A 9,140-nucleotide genomic window follows, 5' to 3' on the forward strand; every position below is an offset into this window, starting at 1 on the left:
GGGTTCAGGCAATTCTCCTGCCTCAGCCTCCTGAGTAGCTGGGATTATAGGCACGCGCCACCATGCCCAGCTAATTTTTTGTATTTTTAGTAGAGACGGGGTTTCACCATGTTGACCAGGATGGTCTCGATCTCTTGACCTCGTGATCCACCCGCCTCTGCCTCCCAAAGTGCTGGGATTACAGGCATGAGCCACCGCGCCCGGCTTGGTTTCACTTCTTTATGCAGTTGCTTTTGACTACAACATCTGCCAACAATGGGGCTTAACTTGTGTTATGGGATGCTCTTATTATGGGGTTAAGGACAGGAGAGACTTTGATGCTACCCTGGGCCTTTGCATCTATGATTCAGCTCCCCACCTCACCCCTCAATGCAGTCAGAAGGCCCCCTCAGACTTACGGGGCTTCTGGGAGATGCAGGATCCGAAGGACCCCTCGCCACACGCCCTGGGTCCTGGGACCCTCAGGAGGGTCAGGCCCTCGGCAGGACACGGTGAGAGTGAGCAGACAGCAGGCACTGTGGAGGAGAGGGTGGATTCAGACCAAATGCCTAGTGGGGATGGGGTGACAAATACTCTCCTGTCCTCACCTGCCTTCACCCGCTGTGGCCTGCAAGTACAGCTCTGAAGCAGCTCTTAAGTCAGACACCTCCACTTCAATGGCATCTTCTACCACCCTAGAGGAAGGGGAGGCTGAGCTCAGCTCCTAAGTAACAGGGTTCTGCCCAGCCCCCCAGAACCTTTACATGGGGAGCCCATGGAGGTCCCCATAGACTGTAAGAATCAACCAAAGGCTCCAGGTTCAGTCTGCTTCTCTAAACGTTTCTCATCCTCATGATTTTATTTTCCTTCCTGTGAATAGGGTAATTGGGATCACTTCCATTTTACAGATGGAGAAACTGAAGTCCTGCTCAGTGAGATGCTCAAAATCACCCGGTGTGACAATGACAGAGTCAGGACATGGGGCTGGGAATGGAATTGAGGTGGTGTGAGTTGAAGAGGTGTTAAGTGGGGTGAAGGGAGTGAGAAGGATGGGCACATAGGGTGAAGGAAGAGGGTCAGGGGTGATCCTGAGAGCAGCCCCTGACCCTGTAAGCATGACCCCAAGCTCAGAGCTTCCTTCCCCTGAGGTGGCAGTTGGTGGAGACCCCCAAAGGCTCAGCTTGGGGGAGGCAGCCCTGCCTTAAGACAAGCGCCCTCAGACTCCACTGGGCCCTGAACACTCACAAGCCCAGAAGGGCCACATCCAGCACCGACAGGTTCTCCACCCCTGGAGAGAGCAGGTCCCGGGTCCTTCCTCTGGGGCTGAACTGGGGGTCACACAAGCACACATGTTACAAACTGAGCCTTTCCCTACCTTCAGCTCACATGATCCTCCTGGGGGCCAAACAGGGCACCAAGAATTCAGCCTTTTTGCAGTCAGAGGAGAGCAGACCTCAGAGAGGGACACCCATGCTGGTGAGCAGCAGAGTGAGGCTGGACACATGCTTTCTGGCTCCCCACAAATCTTGGGCTCCTTCTGCAGAATCACCCTGGCCCTGGTTCCCAGATCCCACTCTCTCCCCTCCTGCAAGGGTCTCACCTGCACCAGGCTAAGAGTGCTAAGCACAGGATCAGAACAGCTTTGGGGCAGAGCTTCCTCAAACAGCATCTGCAGCAGCTAAAGTGGAGAAGCATTCAATGAGGATTAAGAAAGCATAATCTGTCCTTCAACATTTCCTGAGAGCGAAGTCCGTGTCATGCCCTATACTGGGGACATGGCATCCAGGATAGAAATAGCACCAGTCTTCATGTTCACAGGAAGCCGGAAAGTGAGCAGACATTCTCAGTGGGACCTGCTGTTTGCTGCACAGGGATTCACGACGTGTTCTGAGGCAGCTATTTTGATTTGGGGGCATTCTGGTGAAGTCCCCACAATAAAACTTCCAAGCTTACCATTAGTATTACCAGGAACTGTGAAAATCAGATCTCCTTGGATATTTGATCTTTTCATGCCACCCCTCTCTAACCCTCAACCTATTAGCGCCAGCTTCCCACCTTCCTTTATTTTATTTTTTAATTAAAAAATTTTTTTCCTTGGACGGATATCAGTAACAGGGAAAATTTTTTTTTGTTTTGTTTTTGCTTTTTTTTTTTTTTTTTGAGGCAGAGTTTTGCTCTTGTCACCCAGGCTGGAGTGCAGTGGCATGATCTCGGCTCACCACAACCTCTGCCTCCCTGATTCAAGTGGTTCTCCTGCCTCAGCCTCCCAAGAAGCTGGGACTACAGTTGCCCGCCACCACACTCAGCTAATTTTTTAAATTTTTAGTAGATATGGGTTTTTGCTTTGTTGGCCAGGCTGGTCTCAAACTCCTGACCTCACGTGATCCACCCACCTTGGCCTCCCAAAGAGCTGGGATTACAGGTGTGAGCCACCACACCTGGCTTCTTTCTACCTTCTTTGACTTCCCAATAGCTGTGTAAATTGACCCTGGCAAAACATCCTGCCTTGATCAACAGGGTGCTTGCTGTAGGAGCCCCACTGAGAGCTAATGTGGAGAGGGAAGATTCTCAGAAGTCTCTGGGAGAGGTAATCCCTGTGCTGCATGCGGCCTGTGCCCTGGTGGCTCCTCTGGGACTCACCTGAGGCACGAATCGAGGTGCCTCTGTTTCCCTGCCTCGGAGCAACAGGGCCACACTGTACCCTTGGCCCACAGAGCCCAGTGTGGATTGGACATGTGCCAGCAGCTCCTGCTCTGCCTCCTGCAGGGAAATACGGGCACATTCCACTGACTCAGGTGCCCTGAGCAAAGGAGCTCTGGAGGCAACTGGTACCCCAGGATCCAGGGGCCTGAGGTCTCCCACCCTCCTCTCATCACCCTCCCAGACCTCCCTACCTGAGCAGCATCAGGGCCCAGGACTCTGTCAAAGGTGAAGCTTTGTTCCTGTGGGCAGGGCTGGGGTCAACTGTGATATTCTTATCTTCCCCTGCACCCTCCACCCCACCCCTGCACCCCCCGACCCCCGACACACACTGCCCATCCACCTGAGTCTCCAGAGTCCCAAGCTGAAGCAAACGGATATTTATGGGCTCCACCAGGAGTGTGGGGCTACAGGTATCCACAGGGCCTGAGAAAGGAGGACTTCATATCAGCTGTCATAAGGAAAACTGGCTCCAGGATTCCTGAGTCCTGCCCTCAACCTTTGCCTCAGTTTTCCAACCCAAGCTGGCCCAGCCCTCCCCTCTTCCAAGAGGCTCTCCTGGGCTTCACTCCCTCGGAGTACAAACGTGGAGGGCTTCTTACCTGATCCCTTCTGCGACTCCACTTCTATTACCACGGTCAGCATGGCGTGTGGGTTGCGAGAGACCATGAGGGCCCATCAAGGAGGCTGAGCTGCCTGGCTCAAACCAGACCCTGCGGTCACTACCTCTCCACAGTCCATGGCCTCTCAGCCTCTCAGCTTCTCAGCTTCCCCTCAATAATTCATGAATCCCATCTGAGGGCTGGGGAGGGGTGGCTCTGGACCTGGTAACCTACTAAGGGAAGTGACATTCCCTTCTCTTGTGAGAGAACATTGCATAGGGTTTTTTCATTTTTTTCCTTTTATGAAAATGTTCAAACATGTATAACACTGGAGAGAATAGTGTCATCAACCTCCAGGTACCCAGCTTCAGCAAGTACCAAATTCTGGCCAGTCTGATTTCTTTTGTTCTCCTCCCATCCCCAGCGGATTATTTTGAAGCAAATCTCAGACATCCTGGTATTTCATCTATAACTTGTTCAGTATACCACAGTTAATTTTAGAACGTTTTCATCACATCATAAGGAAATTTGGTTCCCTTTAGCTATTAGCTCCCTAACCCAAACCCACTGCACCCTGCAACCCTAAGCAATCACTCATCTATTTTCTGCCTTTACAGATTTGCCAATTCTAGACATTTCATATAAATAGAATCATATACTGAGTGGCCTTTTGTGTCTGTTTTTTTCCACTTAACATAATGTTTTCAGTTGTAGTATGTCTCAGTACTTCTTCCCTTTCTATGGTGGATAATGTTCCACAACAGAGCTCTGTCACCAACTGCCTGGAGTTTGGCCAAGTTTCACCACAAAGGGCATCGTCCTCCAAGAAACTGCACTCCTCCATGAGAGCAGACTCAAGTTAAGGGGTCCCCAGGCCTTCCTCACTCCAGCTGTCTGCAGGTTTTGGTGTCTCCAACTACGTGGAGTTAGTGTCAGGTCCCATGAATTAAAACAAAACATCCCCAACAAGACTGCCCTTAATTCAAATGCCAGCCGCAAGTGAGATCATCAGATTATTCACAAGTTTGTCTGACTTGGCTACAAATTCAGGGGTTTCCCATGACCCCACCCCAAATTGAGTAATTCACTTGAATGACACAGAACTCAGAAAAGTGCTTACTTACTATTACCTTTTTATTATAAAGGATACAAATGAATAGTCATATTGTTGTATTTAAGTGGGTTATAGAAGAAACACCATGCTCTGAGTTTTTGGTTTTTTTTTAATTTTTATTTTATTTATTTATTTTGAGACGGAGTTTCACTCTTGTTACCCAGGCTGGAGTGCAATGGCGCGATCTTGGCTCACCGCAACCTCCGCCTCCTGGGTTCGGACAATTCTCCTGCCTCAGCCTCCTGAGTAGCTGGGATTACAGGCACGCGCCACCATGCCCAGCTAATGTTTTTGTATTTTTAGTAGAGACGGGGTTACACCGTGTTGACCAGGATGGTCTTGATCTCTTAACCTCGTGATCCACCCGCCTCGGCCTCCCAAAGTGCTGGGATTACAGGCTTGAGCCACCGCGCCCGGCCGCTCTGAGTTTTAAATTGAGAGTCCTTTATTGCCGGGGATGGAGAGACGGCTAACGCTTAAAATTCTTTCGGTCCGGGGGAAGGGGCTTATCTTTTAGACCTTGATTTAGGTAGGAGAGGGGGAGCCTAGCTGAAGTGGAATTTTGCAGATGCAGAGCAAGCAAGTTAGAAACAGGGGGTAGCAGGTACCCAGGATTGTTGGTTGCTAAGGGTATTTTTATACAATTATCAAGCGGTGTAGCAGGGGGAACTTTTCATACAATCAATCATCAAGGAAGGTATTCACAATAGCAGGCAAACTTGCCAAGCAGGATGCGGTTACAGTGGTTACAGGTACTGGGAACAGTGTGAACCACTCTTAACAGTTTAAAGATTTGAGTGCAGCCTGACCCAGTAATGCACCTGAGGGGGCTGAGTCAGGGAGGGGGAAGCCGAGCTGGAGCCTACTGCCAAGATGGAGTCAGGATAACACAGGCTAGGTTATTACACTCCTCACTTGTGTTTTTGGAGAGTCAAAGCATTGACTCTTCAGTTACAACAAGGAGGTTACAGTGGCTTTTGAGATCCATAAGTTTGACAGAATTTACACGCTGCCTTATGAAAGCAAGGAGCCAGTTTAGTATACAGGGCCCAAAGATTAAGTCTAACAGGAGGAGAAGAAGAGGTTTTGCTAGCCCAGTTATTAAAGTGGTTAGTTATGGGCTTCAGTTAAACATGATTTGGTACCATGGGTGTTTTTTTTTTCCCCCCGCTTTTGTTGGCGTTTATTTAAACTCTTTTGAACCTGTGAAGGGTGTCCTTTATGACTCCAGACTGGTTAGCATAAAAACAACAGCTTTCCCCCAACGCTGTCCACGGTGGTTCTGGAGAGCAACTTTAGTTAGGGATTTTACCTGGATATGTAACATATTTATGGCTGACTGGAGATTTTTCAAATCAATATTTACTTGTTGAGATAGGGACATTAGTCCAGTTTCTTCTCAGACCAGGGCAGCAGTGCCGATAGTTGCTGACCCAGCTACATTGATGCCGGCCAGGAGGGATGCAAAGAGTGGAACAGCTCGTCAGGTCCTGGAATGCAGTTCGTGGGGAGAGATGAGAAGGTGTTTTTCTGGTCCACTGTACACATAGACCTGGGGAAGCACATGAACCAACACGCACAGAAGAGGATCAGGTTCAGTCCCATTGATGCAGCGGGTGAGGCCTGAGGTACAGGCCAGCCAGGTATTGTTAGGTGCCTGGTAGGAGACTGAGGGGTTTAGGGAAGTAAGTAGAGACTGGTTAAAAGGAGAAGCAGATAGATTATACCCATTGCTTATTAGACAGACGACATTTCCTGCAACGTCCCCTAGTGGAAGGGAACGGGTGAGTGTCCTTTCCAAGCAGGAGTAAGTTCTTTTTGGGGGAGCTTTTTGACATACACCAGGTTACCAGGACAGAAAGTGTGGGAGGGCCCGGTTTGGTCAGGGTGTGCTCCGTGGACGAGTGGCTGCATGCTGTCTTGAACCTGCTGGAGAGAATGCAGGTACTGTAACAAATTAGCTTGGGATATTTCTGCTAGATGGGTATTCCTTAGCTTAGGCAAGATAGGCAGAGCCCTCCCACACATGATTTTAAAAGGGGAAAACCCCGCCTTGTAAGAGGTGCATTTAACTTTAAGAAGGGCTAAAGGAAGGAGGTTTGTTGAACCTTTACCGGTTTCCAAGATTAATTTTGTAAGAGTACTTTTTAAGGTTTGATTTATGCATTCTACCTGTCCAGAGCTCTGAGGTATTGAGCTATAGGTAAGGAGAAGGCTGGCCCATTATTAGATTTTGTAGCAAACGGCAGCCCATATTGAGGGATGATTTTATTGAATAAGAAATTTAACTACGGTAGAGGCAGTTTTGTTTCTGGTGGCAAATGCTTTAGTTCATTCAGAAAAAGTGTTTACTTACCGTTACCAGGAGATACGTGTATCCCGCCCGGTGTGGCTTTATTTCTGTGAAGTTTATTTCCCATCTTTCTTCTGGGCTGCATGCCTGGAGGTGACCAACCAAAGCTTCACCGAGGGCACGGGGCAAGAAAATTTTGGAATCCGGGAGAATCCACCAACCATCCCAGGTTTTACTAGCCTGAAGATTTGACACTTGCTTTTTTTTCTTTTGGAGAGTAGACTGGATGATCAGGTAAATTGGGCTGTGGGAAAGACACAGTAGGTAATAGGGTTAAAGGGGTGACTGGAAGCCAGGCTGCCTCTTGGGCAGTGGAGTCGGCCGTTTGGTTTCCTTGGGCAATGGCTGTGTTTTCCTTTTGATGACCCCTGCAGTGGATTCCAGCCATCTAGAGGGGAAGCCAAACGGCCTAGAGCAGGGCCAGAATTTAGTAGCCCGCTCTCTTGGTAAACAGTTCCGTGAACATGTACAGTGGCAAAAGCATACTGGCTGTAGGTATAGATATTAATGCATTTGTCCTTACCCCACTGGACGGCCTGAGTGAGGGCGATTAATTTAGCCTTTTGTGCAGAAGGTCCAGCTGGCAGAGCCTGCGCCCACAGTGACTCTGTTTTTGTGGTGACAGCAGCACCGGCTTTTTGCACTCCCCGCTTAAGGAAGCTGCTACCGTTTGTAAATATGGTGGCATCTGCCTTCTCCAGGGGAACATCCTGGAGATCAGGTTGGCCAGTTTTCCCAGTCCTTAACAGCTCTTGGCAGTCATGGACAGGTACAGTTAAATTTGGCTTAGGGAATAGAGTGGCTGGATTTAAACACTTTGTGAGGGAGAAAGTTAGGTGAGGCTGATCCAACAGCAGACTCTGGTACGGTAATATGTGAGCATTTGACATTTATTTACCAGAGGCACTGTGCAGCAATGTCTGAACGGCATGAGGAGCCAGGAGGGTTAAGTTTTGGCCCAGGGTTAGTTTATCAGCCTTCTGGACCAGACTTGCAGTTGCTGTCACGGCTCATAGACAACTTGGAATGCTTGTGTTTAACTTTAACTTAGTGTAGCCACTAAGATTCTTTTGCCCGCTTTTTTTTTTTTTTTTTTTGAGACGGAGTGTCGCTCTTGTTGCCCAGGCTGGAGTGCAATGGCGCGATCTCGGCTCACCGCAACCTCCGCCTCCTGGGTTCAGGCAATTCTCCTGCCTCAGCCTCCTGAGTAGCTGGGACTACAGGCACGCACCACCATGCCCAGCTAATGTTTTGTATTTTTAGTAGAGACGGGGTTTCACCATGTTGACCAGGATGGTCTCGATCTCTTGACCTCGTGATCCACCCGCCTCGGCCTCCCAAAGTGCTGGGATTACAGGCGTGAGCCACCGCGCCCGGCCTGCCCGCCTTTTTGAAGCCTTTTTAGCTGCCTTTTCAGCTGCCAGAGCAGCCTGTTTCTGTTTCTTATGGTTTCGATTGTTAAAAACCTTCTGAGCTATTTCTAGGATCTGGGTGATATTTATCCTAGCAAATCCTCAAGTTTTTGTAATTTTTTTTGAATGTCAAGTGCTGCCTGGGCCACAAATGCCAAATTAATAGCATGGCTATTGCGGGGAGCTGCTGGATTAAATGGGGCGTAAATTCAATAGGCCTCCTGAAGGCATTTCTAAAACACTCCAAGTAACTTATTGGGCCCCTGGACAACTTCAGTTGTCTTAGACAGATTCAGAGGTTTTCAAGTGGCTCCTTTAATACCTGCAGGGAGATACCGGTGGAAATTGTTCAAAGCTCTACTCCCCCTACTCCCTGCCCCCAAGGTATCTGGGTCCCAGTCAGGCTGAGTAGAAGGAAAATACTTCCTCTAGGAGGTCTCAGGCTCCCTCCTCCGGCATACTGGCTGAACTAAGGAAAAAACTTTCTGGCCTCCCTTCAAATATGGTCCCTTTTCTTAGCTGTAAGAAGGGTTAGGAGAAGCTGTTGACAATTAACCCAGGTGGGCTGGTGAGTCTGGAGTATAGACTCAACCAGTGAGGTTGGGACCTGAGGTTTCTCAGAGAAAGGTGGGTTTTTGAGCCTTCCAGTTGTACAGGTTAGAAGTAGAAAACGGGACATAGACCAAAAACGGGGCAGAATGATCGCTGCCTGGCGGGGGTTAAGGGGAGGAGTGGGGCAGCCTCCTCCAGCCGAGGCTGCAGTAGGGAGGCGGGGTTTCTCCATGTTAACCAGGTTGGTCTGGAACTCCTGACCCCAGGTGATCTGCCCGCCTTGGCTTCCCAAAGTGCTGGGATTACAGGTGTGAGCCACTGTGCCTGGCAGTAGCTGTCAGACTCTATCACCACCTGGAGAGTGTCCTATGAACAGCAAAGAGCTTCTTGGTTTATAATGGCAGTTCCAAGGTGAATGTGCAGCATCT

Source organism: Sapajus apella, unplaced genomic scaffold, assembly GCF_009761245.1.
Source record: "Sapajus apella isolate SASKATOON/1434 unplaced genomic scaffold, GSC_monkey_1.0 scaffold71, whole genome shotgun sequence".
Classification (NCBI taxonomy): domain Eukaryota; kingdom Metazoa; phylum Chordata; class Mammalia; order Primates; family Cebidae; genus Sapajus; species Sapajus apella.